At 42.5% G+C, this 11,407-nt stretch overlaps 1 pseudogene; it reads left to right on the forward strand.

Moving 5' to 3' along the window:
• The first annotated feature begins 7,796 nt into the window (after positions 1-7,796).
• On the forward strand, positions 7,797-8,309 carry LOC100943611 (annotated as a pseudogene).
• The last annotated feature ends 3,098 nt before the right edge of the window (positions 8,310-11,407 follow it).

Below are 11,407 nucleotides of genomic sequence, written 5' to 3' on the forward strand. Positions count from 1 at the left end.
TAGAATGCTGTGGCGTCACAGCTCACAGCAACCCCCAACTCCTGGGCTTAGGATATTCTCTTGCCTCAGCCTTCTGAGTAGCTGGGACAACAGGCTCCCGGTTATTTTTTGTTGCAATTTGGCCGGGGCTGGCGCCCTATCCACTGAGCCACAGGCGCTGCCCCACTGTAGGGTTATTAATTGGCATAATTTCTTTCTTTCTTTTTTTTTAGTTTTTGGCCAGGGCTGGGTTTGAACTTGCCACCTCCAGCATATGGGATCGGCGCCCTACCCCTTTGAGCCACAGGCGCCATCCTAATTGGCATAACTTCAATATTATATCTCAGGAGATCTGAGGAGAGAGAGAGAGATGTGGAATACTCAGAGGGTGGAGTACTCAGAATACATACAAGATTTATTGCTAAAGTTTGCTGTCTTAGGTGGGCATAGTTTACAATGTCTCAAAACAATGACAATAGTAGCATCAGCCAGGTGTGGTGGCTCACGCCTATAATCTCAGAACTTTAGGAGGCCAGACTGGAGCATCTCTTACTGACAGGAGTTTGAGATCACCCTAAGTGACAGAGTGAGACCCCATCTCTATCAAAAGTTTTTTTAAAAACTTAGCTGGGAGCAGTGGCATGCATCTGTAGTCTCATCTACTCAGGAGGCTGAGGCAGGATTGCTTGAGTCCAGGAGTTCAAGGCTATAGTGAGAGCTATGATCATACAACTGCACTCCAGCTTGGGTGACAGAGTGAGACCCTGTTTCTAAAAAAAAAAATTTATTTTATTTTATTTTGTGGTTTTTGGCCAGGGCCAGGTTTGAACCTGCCACCTCCAGCACATGGGGCCAGAGCCCTACCCCTTTGAGCCACAAGTGCCGCCCCTCTAAAAAAATTTTAAAAAGTGCTCAGTGCCTGTAGCACTGTAGTTACGGTGCCAGCCACATACACTCAGGCTGGCAGGTTCGAACCCAGCCTAGGCCACCTAAACAACAATGACAACTGCAACAAAAATAGCCGGGCATTGTGGCAGGTGCCTGTAGTCCCAGCTACTTGGGAGGCTGAGGCAAGAGAATTGCTTAAGCCCAAGTGTTTGAGGTTGCTCTGAGCTGTGATGCCACGGCACTCTACCAAGGGCAACATAGTAACACTCCATCTACAAAAAATAAAGTAAAATAAAAAAATTTTTTTTCAGAGATAGAGTCTCACTTTGTCACCCTCGGTAGAATGCTGTGGCATCATAGCTCACAGCAACCTCCAGCTCCTGGGCTTAGGCAATTCTCTTGTCTCAGCCTCCTGTGCAACTGGGACTATAGGTGCCCCCAACAATGCCTGGCTATTTTTTTGCTGCAGTTTGGCCAGGGCTGGGTTCAAACCACCACCCTCGATATATGGGGCCGGCTCTCTACTCACTGAGCCACAGGCACTGCCCCAAATAAAAAAATGTTAAAAAGTAACATCAAAGACCACCATAATAGATATAATAAAGTGAAAAAGTCTGAACTATTGCTATAATTACCAAAATGTGGCCTAGGGAAATGAAATGTGCATAGGCTGTTGGAAAATGGCATCAATAGACTTGCTAAAGTCAGGGTTGCCACAAACCTTCAATTTGTGAGAAATGCAAAATCTATAAGATACACTGAAATGAAGCACAATAAAACAAGGTGTATTTGTATTGGCGTAAAATGTAGAATGGATTTCATATGAATTTTGTTCTACTTGATTTTTAATTTCATTTTTCCTTTGTATAGGAATGGAATTCTTTATCCTAATAAACATGTTACTGTTGCCTTCTCGGGAGACAAATACAACATTCTTTTAATTTCTTTACAATTGGAAATTCACAGTGACAAAATGTATCTTTGTATTTTCTAAGTTTATTATATCTGTTGTCACCATGCAGTCTGCATTTATTGAAAACACCAAATATCCTCTTGCATTCAAAGGAAAATCGCATGATATTTAATACAATGTCAGTTCTGATTTAAGATTCTATTGTTTTTCAAATTTTGTTCATTAGTATGTTAATATAATCTTTTTTACCGATAAGCATTTAAAATACTTCTTATGTAAATTGGATTAGACATAGAAATATAGAAAACATCATACCACATTATAAACTGTTAGACTATAGCTCCACTGCCAAAAAGGGAATTAATTATTTAATAAATTAATAATTCTCTGATGAAGGAAGAAATCGATTGGACCAGCCACTAGTTTAAGTGGATATCTACTTAACTCAGTACAGTATTTTATATTGCATTAAAGGAAGGCAAGAATCTATTGTATTCTCTTTTATTGGGAAAGCTGCTATTGACATTTGCTTACAACGTAATAGTCTTTCTTCACAGAAGCAAGTGTAATGTTATCATGATCAATGGCCTACTTTATAAACATGTAGTCAATGCATAAATATTGACGGCTTATACAATGGAAAATATAAATATGAGTCATATATACCTTGACCTAAAGAAGATTATAATCTAGCATAGAGATGATTTGCAACATAAATAATGGCAACATAATAATAACAGCTACAGGAGTGACAGAAACAAGAAGAGTACTTTAAAAGTCTAGAAGAAGAGATGTCATAATAGCCACGAAGTATTTGTTGGATATTATTTATGTGCTATGATGATGGTTATTAGTACAATGAATCATTAGTACTTCAATACTGTTTGAATTTTTTTTTTTTTTTGGCAGTTTTTGGCTGGGGCTGGGTTTATTTTTATTTATTTATTTTTTATTAAATCATAGCTGTGTACATTAATGCAGTCATGAGGTATAATGTGCTGGTTTTATATACAATTTGTAATATTTTCTTCAAACTGGTTAACATAGCATTCATGGCATTTTCTTAGTTATTGTGTTTGTGGAAGCCAAACTAATTAACTCAAGTCAAACTACCTCCTTTTGTTGTTTACTCAGAACAACAGGCCTCCGCATACCCAGGACCTTATCATACCTAGGTGTTAGGCAAGCCCCCTTGTGCACTCAGCCCACATCCTGACCCCCTCCCCTTTTTGCACTCCCCACTCTACTCTGCACATGCCCCACTTGCGACCTTTATCCCTTCCTTCTCATTCGCTCACCTGAGACAAAGAAGACTGGTCCCTGAGCCAATCAACCCTGAACACAATCACCCTGTACCTGTCAGTTTAGGACAGACATGGTTTACCTACCAATAAGGGGACTAATGGGAGGGAAGAGGGACTAATGGGAGGGAAGAGGGAGGGGTATAAAGGGACTTGATAGTCTGTAAGGGCTGTTCCTGCCTTTTCTGAAAGGGGCAGCCCAGGCTCTGAGCTTGAATGAATAAAATTCCTCATGCCTTTACAGCGATGTTCAGACTCTCAGAGTGGTGCATGAATTGAGTCTGGGGGCTTCCATGTTAAGACATTTATATTCCACTTTTAGTAAGTTTCACATGTACCCTTATAAGATGCACCATAGGTGTGGTCCCACCAATTACCCTCTCTCCACCCATCCTGCGTGGGGCTGGGTTTAAACCTGTCACCTCCGGTATATGGGGCTGGCACCCTACTCCTTGAGCCATAGGCGCCACCTAATACTATATGAGTATTAAAGATGGGGGGGGGGGCATTGTGGCTCATGCCTGTAATCCCAGCACTCTGGGGGGCCATAGCAGATGGATTACCTGAGGTCCCAGGTTTGAGACCAATTTGAGCAAGAGGGAGACCCCAGTCTCTAAAAATAGCCAGGTGTTGTAGTAGTCGCCTGTAGTCCCAGCTACTTGGGAGGCTAAGGCAAGAGCATCTCTTGAGCCCAAGAGTTGGAGGTTGCTGTGAGCTATGACACCACAACAATCTACTGAGGGTAACAAAATGAGACTCTGTCTCAAAAAAATATTAAGTTGAAGACATGAATTGGATACTTGTTATCTATTGGGCACTGTTCTTAGCACAATGCATATAAACTGGTAAGCTATTTTGATACATATAACAATGCCATTGGGCAGTCATGATTATCTTCATTTTATGGAAGAAAAATCTGAGGCTCATAAAATTTCAGAAGCTTACCCAAGGTCATAGAGCTAATAAAGTTAATAAAATAGGTTGAACCCTGAGATATCTGAAGTTCCAAGTTTATGCTGTCTGAAGCGGCTTTGGAGTTTGTCTTCACTATGCCAGTATCTCACTGTTTCAGTTATCTGTTGGTGAGCAAATCACCCCAAAACTTACAGGATTAAGACAAGGACAATTTATTATTTCTCTTGAGTAGGTGGTTGACTGGCCAGTCCTGTGGTGTGCCCTGGGTCATTTATGCTGCTAGTCACTGGGAGGTTGGACTTCTTTCTGTAGCAGATGAGGACTTCTATCTGTCACAGACAGACCTCCACCCCACCGTAGCCATTTTCCCACTCACAGTACACTGTCATTTTGGCCAGCTCAATTAGGTATTTACACTATTATTGTAGCAGGAAACTGACATAGACAGAAGACTCCAGGCACCAACTGATTAGAGGAAGCAGGTTTATTCCAGCCGGGGGGTAACTCAGAACACCAGTGTGTCTCTAAAACCGAGCCCCCCAACTCAATCTCTTGCCTTTCTTTTATCCACTTTTCAGGGCGGGGGTGCATGTGAGGGTCATAAAACAGAGACATGACATCATCCTCAAGGTCCCGGGCTCAAGGGGGAAGGTCAGATTCGCCTGTATCCTTGAGACTGGTCGGACCACCTGCCCTGAAAGGCAACAGAAACCCCAAGGAAGTTACTAGGATACAATCTAGGCCCTGCATATGTCAAGGAAGAAACATAGGGACAACAGAAATGCCTGTGGCTTGGCTGAGGCCTACACAGGGCAGCTAGGACAGCAGCTAGTTCTGCTTTTACTTTCTTGCCTCATTATGACTGTGTAAATTCTACTGAGCACAAAGCTACATTATATGTATTACTGCTAAATAATAACAAAAAAATTATATTCTTTGTTTTACAATTTGAAAAACAACAAAAAAAAGTTTAGGATGTTGCCTGTGGGCATTGGCCTCATATGCTGGAGGTTGTGGGTTCAAACCCAGCCCTGGCCAAAAACTGAAAAAAAAAAAAAAGAGTTTATTCTGGTCAGTTTGTTAATGTAGGCACCTCATCAGCAGACTGTGTTACCTAAACACTGAGAATTTCTGAGAGATTTTTGGCTGAGCACCTACTTGGCACCTTGCTGGCACTCGGTAAGTAGCTATAGAATGATTAATTACAAACTGGCCCTCAAGTGACAAGTTCAGTCTGAAACTTGGGTTCTTCATCTGTCAAAAGTAGAGATGGAGCTGAGGTATTACTTCTGGGGTCCTGTCTCTGAGCCTTCTTGAAGTCATCCTTCTAGAGCTCAGCTCCATAATCCCTTCACATGCTGCTCACTAGCCTCCTCCTTTCCCTGGGAGAATGTTCTTAAACCTTCTCAAAAGGGGCAAAGGGGAGGGAGCAGTGTGTCTGCTGACAGCATGGTGGCTTCAGAGGAAAAAGCAATGGAACAATTTTATTCGTACAGTTTTGTCAAATTTGAAATGTAAGATTAATTATTTGGAGGTAGCACCTGTGGCTCATCAAGTAGGGTGCCAGCCCCATTTACTGAGGGCGGTGGGTTCAAAGCCAGCCCCAGCCAAACTGCAACAAAAAAATAGCCAGGTGTTATGGCAGGCGCCTGTAGTCCCAGCTACTTGGGAGGCTGAGGCAAGAGAATCAGCTAAACCCAAGAGCTGGAGGTTGCTTTGAGCTATGACACCACGGCACTCTACCAAGGGCAATAAAGTGAGACTCTGTCTCTTAAAAAAAAAAAAGGTTAATTATTGTCACAGAGCATCAGCTATCTTCTTAATGATCCTCACCTTGTGTAGCTGGGGGAGGAATGAGAAACGGTGAGCAAGGAGGATCCCAAAGCTGATCCTTCAAAAGGGTTAACCTCTTAGCAATGGTTGAAATTGTGATGAAAGGCTATTAATGAAGGAATGAGAAAAGCTTGACCATAACACAAGAAGCAGGTAGCCAAAGCATGTAAGACCTTTTAATTTGTTCCTATTGTGTTCATTCTCCTATAAACCAGTAGGTTGGAGCCAGCCAGCCCTTTTCCTCCAGCTCTGCCTTCAGGCACACTTCCTATGGTTAGGTAGAAAGCAAGGAATCTCTGAGGCTCTTTTATGGGACAAAGGAAGTGCTTTGTCTGGGTGCTGCTTGGAGCAATTTTCCCTACCACGGAGGAAGGGCAAGGGCAGGGCCCCTGTCTCTGTGCTGCCTCACCTTAATCCTACCCTGAGCAACTGCCACACCAAAGAGAATGGAGAATGCCCTGTGGGCCAAGCAGCTCAAGCACAATAGGATTTGGAAAGTGACTCAGATCATTAACCTAAAGCTAATTATCATGTAGTTAACTGGTTCCATGGTATTGTCTGAAGCAGGAGGATGGCCCAATCCAGAGAGTATAAAACAGGACTTCAGACTATTACCAGAACCTTTCTTTGTCATGTTGACAGCAGCCACTGTTATCCTAAATAACCATTGCATGCAGGACACTGCTGGACAGGCCCTGGCAAAGCAGGATGAACCTATGTGCCAACATCTGGAATTGTTTATTCATGTCCAAGGCCTTCTGTTATAGACGAAGTTAAGAGACTGGGCACTCCAAGGACCATCATGCCAGTTAAGCACCCAGTGCATGAAGTGCACTTAGTAGAGTAGGGACTAACTAGAGTAGGCATGCTTTGAAGATATAACCACTTTTCTAATGGGGCAAGATAAGGACCACCGACTCAAATTAGAAGTTCAAAAGGAGTCTTCTATTTACTGTGGGCCTGTCTCAGCAAAGTCTAAAGCAGACTAAGGGAGAGAGCATTGAGGGGTCTGAAGTTGGGGTTTTTCTAGTCTGAAAAAAGGGACAAACAGGCGGGCTGAAAGTTGGCAAAAGAAGCCAAAAGAAAGTTGACAAAAGAAGCAAAAAGCAAGCACGGGTTCATGATCACCCCTATTACAGAAGCAAACCTTGCAGTAATATTTAGCAGTATTAGTATTAGTATTATTTAGCAGTAATACATATAATGTAGCGGATTAGCAGATAGGTAACCTAAAGGTCACGTAAAGCAGATCTGGCAACACGTCAAGCAGATCTGGCAATTAGCGAATAAGTAAAACAATTTGTCCCAACACTTAGCTTATTAACTGTTATCATGACAGCACTGAGCTTGTTAGCTCTCATCTCATTTTGTTCTGGCCCAATGTAAGACTCATCTAAGAGTGATGGTATTTGGCATCATTTCATTTACCTCTTTTTCCCCTTCCTCCTACCCAGCCCCCTGGTCTTATGGGAGGGTGGTGGTAGTGTGAGGCCATCATGAGGCTGCCGGCATCCATCTTTTTAAGATATGGCAGCTGTTCTCAACCTATGGGTCACGACCCATTTAGGGGTCAAATGATCCTTTCACAGGGGTTGCCTAAAACCATCACATACACCTGGTACAAATACAGATGTACAAAAATAATTTTATGCAGCCCTGTGCTATGGGAGCGATGGTCAGTCCTGGTGTCTGAGTGATTCCCAGGGCTCAACAAAGGGACCAAGTTTCCAGGGCCCTGAAGACAACAAATATGGTCTCATTTTCCACTCCACTTTCATTGGCTGAGCAGCTGCCAAGAACAAAGGCCGAATCTCCCGATACCTGGCAAACAAATGCAGTATTGCCTCATGAATCAATTGCTTTTTAGAGGTGCCCACAATTGTATTTGGAGAGAAGCTTCAAGCACAAGTGAGGAGCGGCTGTCCTTCTACGAGACTGGAGAGATTCCACGAAACAATCTGGATGTCATGAAGGAAGCAATGGTTCAGGTAGAGGAAGCGGCTGCTGAGATCACTAGGAAATGGGGGAAACAGGAAAAGAAACGCTTGAAGAAGGAAAAGAAACGACTGGCTGCCCTTGCCTTCGCTTCTTCAGAAAACAGCAGTAGCACTCAGGAGGAGTGTGAGGATACAGTGGAAAACCCAGAAAAAAGCAAAAGCCCCGGGAGGTTCATTAGGAAAATGGAATAGAAGACCACCCATCTATCCCCATCTCTAAACCCAAGAAAAATAAATCTTTTTCCAAGGAGGAGTTGGTTAGTAGTGATCTTGAGGAGGCCGCTGGCATTGTAAGTCCTCCCAAGAAGAAGAAAGCTTCACCCAAGGAGGAAACAGTAGTTAGTGATCCTGAAGAGTGTGTGTAAGAAAAAGAGGAAATTCTCCTCTGAGGAGGAGGTGGTCAGCAGCAGGCCAGAAGAGGCTGCAGGCATCAAGAGAAGCTCCGAGAAGAAGTTGTTCCACAAAGATCCCCAGGAAGATTAAGAATGGACATTCCCTGTGAGAGAGGGGTATCCCATACCCCATAGCAACATTTCCCACCCTGTGTCCCATACCTCAATAAAAACAAATTCACACACACACAAAAAAAAAAAAAAAGAAGAAGAAGAAGAAGAAAAAGAAAGAAAGAAAAAATAAAATTTTATGGTTTGGGGGTCACCACAACATGAGGAACTGTATTAAAGGTTCATAGCATTAGGAAAGTTGAGAAACACTGAGATAGGGGGATATTATGTAACCTTATAACCTATGAGGAGGAATTTATTTAATGTATACTATGATAATTAGTAACATTGCTGAGGCTTGCTATTCCTGTGAGAGTATAAAAGTAACAAAGAGAAACAGGAGAGAAGAACAGTTCTTTTTTTTTGAGATAGAGCCTCAAGCTGTCCCCCTAGGGTAGAGTGCTGTGGCATCATAGCTCACAGCAACCTCCAACTCCTGGGCTCAAGCGAGTCTCCTGCCTCAGCCTCCCCAGTAGCTGGGACTACAGGCGCCTGCCACAACGCCTGGCCATTTTTTGGTTGCAGCCATTGTTGTTTGGCGGGCCCGGGCTGGAGATTCGAACCCGCCACCTTAGGTGTATGTGGCTGACGCCTTAGCAGCTTGAGCCACAGGCGCCGAGCCGGCTTTTTTGTAAATAAAAATGAAACTGTTAGCTCAGCATTGTAGCTCAAGTGGCTAAGGTGCCAGGCACATACACCAGAGCTGGCAGGTTCGAATCCAACCTCAGGCCTGCCAAACAACGATAACTACAACCAAAAAATGGTAGGGTGTTGTGGCAAGTATCTGTAGTCCCAGCTACTTGGGAGGCTGAGGAAAGAGAATTGCTTAAGCCCAGGAGCTGGAGGTTGCTGTGAGCTGTGATGTGATAGCACTCTACCCAGGGCAACAGCTTGAGACTCTGTCTCAAAGAAAAAAAAAAAAAAAGAAAAGAAAAGAAAAGAAAAGAAAAGAAAGAAGGAAAGAAACTGTTGATCTCTCGTCTGCTTCTCCATTTGTTGGCTTAGTGACATGCAGACAAATTCCTTGGTACAGTAACAGTGACAAGGGGCCCTATTCATTGTCTTTGGTGAATGTATCTTACTCTTGATTTTTATTTATTTATTTATCTATTTTGAGACAGAGTCTTACTCTGTCTCTCTAGGTAGAGTGCTGTGGGATCAGTTCAGCTCACAGCAACCTCAAACTCTTGCCTCAGCTTCCTAAGGAGTTGAGAATACAAGTGCCCACCAGAAAGCGCCCAGCTAATTTTTCTATTTTTAGTAGAGATGGGTTTCATTCTTGCTTAGGCTGGTCTCCAACTCCTGAGCTCAAGGGATCCTCCCGCCTCAGCCTTCCATAGTGCTAGGATTAACAGGCACTGTAAACCACCGCTCCTGGCTGTAAACCTATCTTCATCTTCCTCAATAAACTTTGTTTCATGCTTGCCTTGCTTTGGGTGGGTCTGGACTTTCTTCAGCCAAGAACACACCAAGAACTGAGAGTGCCACACTTCCTGAACCCCAAAACTCTCGCTTTCTGAATTTGCATATCTTTGAATAAACTCTGAAATTTAGCAAATTCATTGCCGTGTTGCTGGCTTGGCTAATATTATCTCACATTGTTTCCAAGCTCCAAGCTTCCAAGCTTCCAAGTACCTTTGTTAAGTCTGAATTTTTTTCATGGTTATTGTTGCATTGTTATGTTGAATCCATAACTCAAAGCAATGGATCAATGACTCACAAGTGGTTTATTGAAAAGTAGTGATGAAAATGGTGATAAACATGCTCCAACTAAAATTAATATCATCAATATAGTCAACAGGACTCCAGTTTAATTTTTACTATGAGTCTGTAATTCCTAGTACAAGTGAATCTGCTTGTGATAATTTCTGACAAGTAGCTGAAAAAGATAATTCGAAGTGGAAGCACAATGAATAATATCTAAAAATTAGATTTTTATTGAGCCTGTAATCTATTTAACCCCCCACCCCCCACCCCGGGCATCCTCTATTATGTAACTTTGTTAAATAGTGGGATGAAGGCACTGAAATTTCTGTTATTTTAAATCAGAGTGACCTCTCTGGTAAATATATCACATTTACTCAAACAAGCATAAAATAATGCTTCCTATTGTGCAAATTATGAATTTTGCACCTAAATATAGAGAAGTGACCCACCTAAAAAGGCATGATTCAGTTACCCTTCTTGTGGCAAACATACATATAAATCAAGTTATTTCTGGAATCTTGCAAAAGCAAACTTGAAATTGATGGTATGTATTGTGCTTAAAGAAAAAGCAGAATTAGCCATTGGCAAAAATAATATCACGCGCCTGGTTGATATTTTGATGTACAGTGAGTGAGGTGAAATCACTGAAGTGCCAAGTATGACTTAGCACTTAGCAAACATGTTGCACAGATACAAAGAGGAAGGGCTGGATGACAGCTTGTTCTGATTATAACTGAGAGATCATGTTACAGGAGAAGAGTTGTTCTGTTCACTAAGTGGTTATTTCATGAGGCATAATATAGCCTGCCAAAGTGAGACATCTACTTGGGGCAACAGCATGTGGTTGCGTGTGGTCTTTAGGTACAATCTCCTTTATTCAGAGAACAAGTTCAACTTGATACCAGTCCACACTCTGCTATATTCCTAGACATCAATCCACAGGAAACAAACCAACCTTCTGACTTTGAGTGATACAAAAAAAGTTTAAAACTCTGCATATATATAGTAGAACCTCCATAGCTGACCATTCCTAACATTGACCATCTCTTTACGTTAGCCTAATTTTTACAGACAGGACATGCACCACATGTATATATCAGTACAGTAGGCATAGTTCCTTACCTTGACCACCTCTATAGGTAGACCAGTTGGTCATAGGCTCTTGGGTGGTCAACTTACAGAGGTTTCCTTTTTTTTTCTTTTTTTGAGACAGAGTCTCAAGCTGTCACCCTGGGTAGAGTACATGGCATCACAGCTCACAGTAACCTCAAACTCTTGGGCTTAAGCGATTCTCTTGCCTCAGCCTCCCAAGTAGCTGGGACTACAGGTGCCCACCACAACGCCCAGCTATTTGTTGTTGTTATTGTTGCA

Source organism: Otolemur garnettii, unplaced genomic scaffold (genome assembly GCF_000181295.1).
Source record: "Otolemur garnettii isolate 467f Iridium unplaced genomic scaffold, OtoGar3 scaffold00009, whole genome shotgun sequence".
Classification (NCBI taxonomy): domain Eukaryota; kingdom Metazoa; phylum Chordata; class Mammalia; order Primates; family Galagidae; genus Otolemur; species Otolemur garnettii.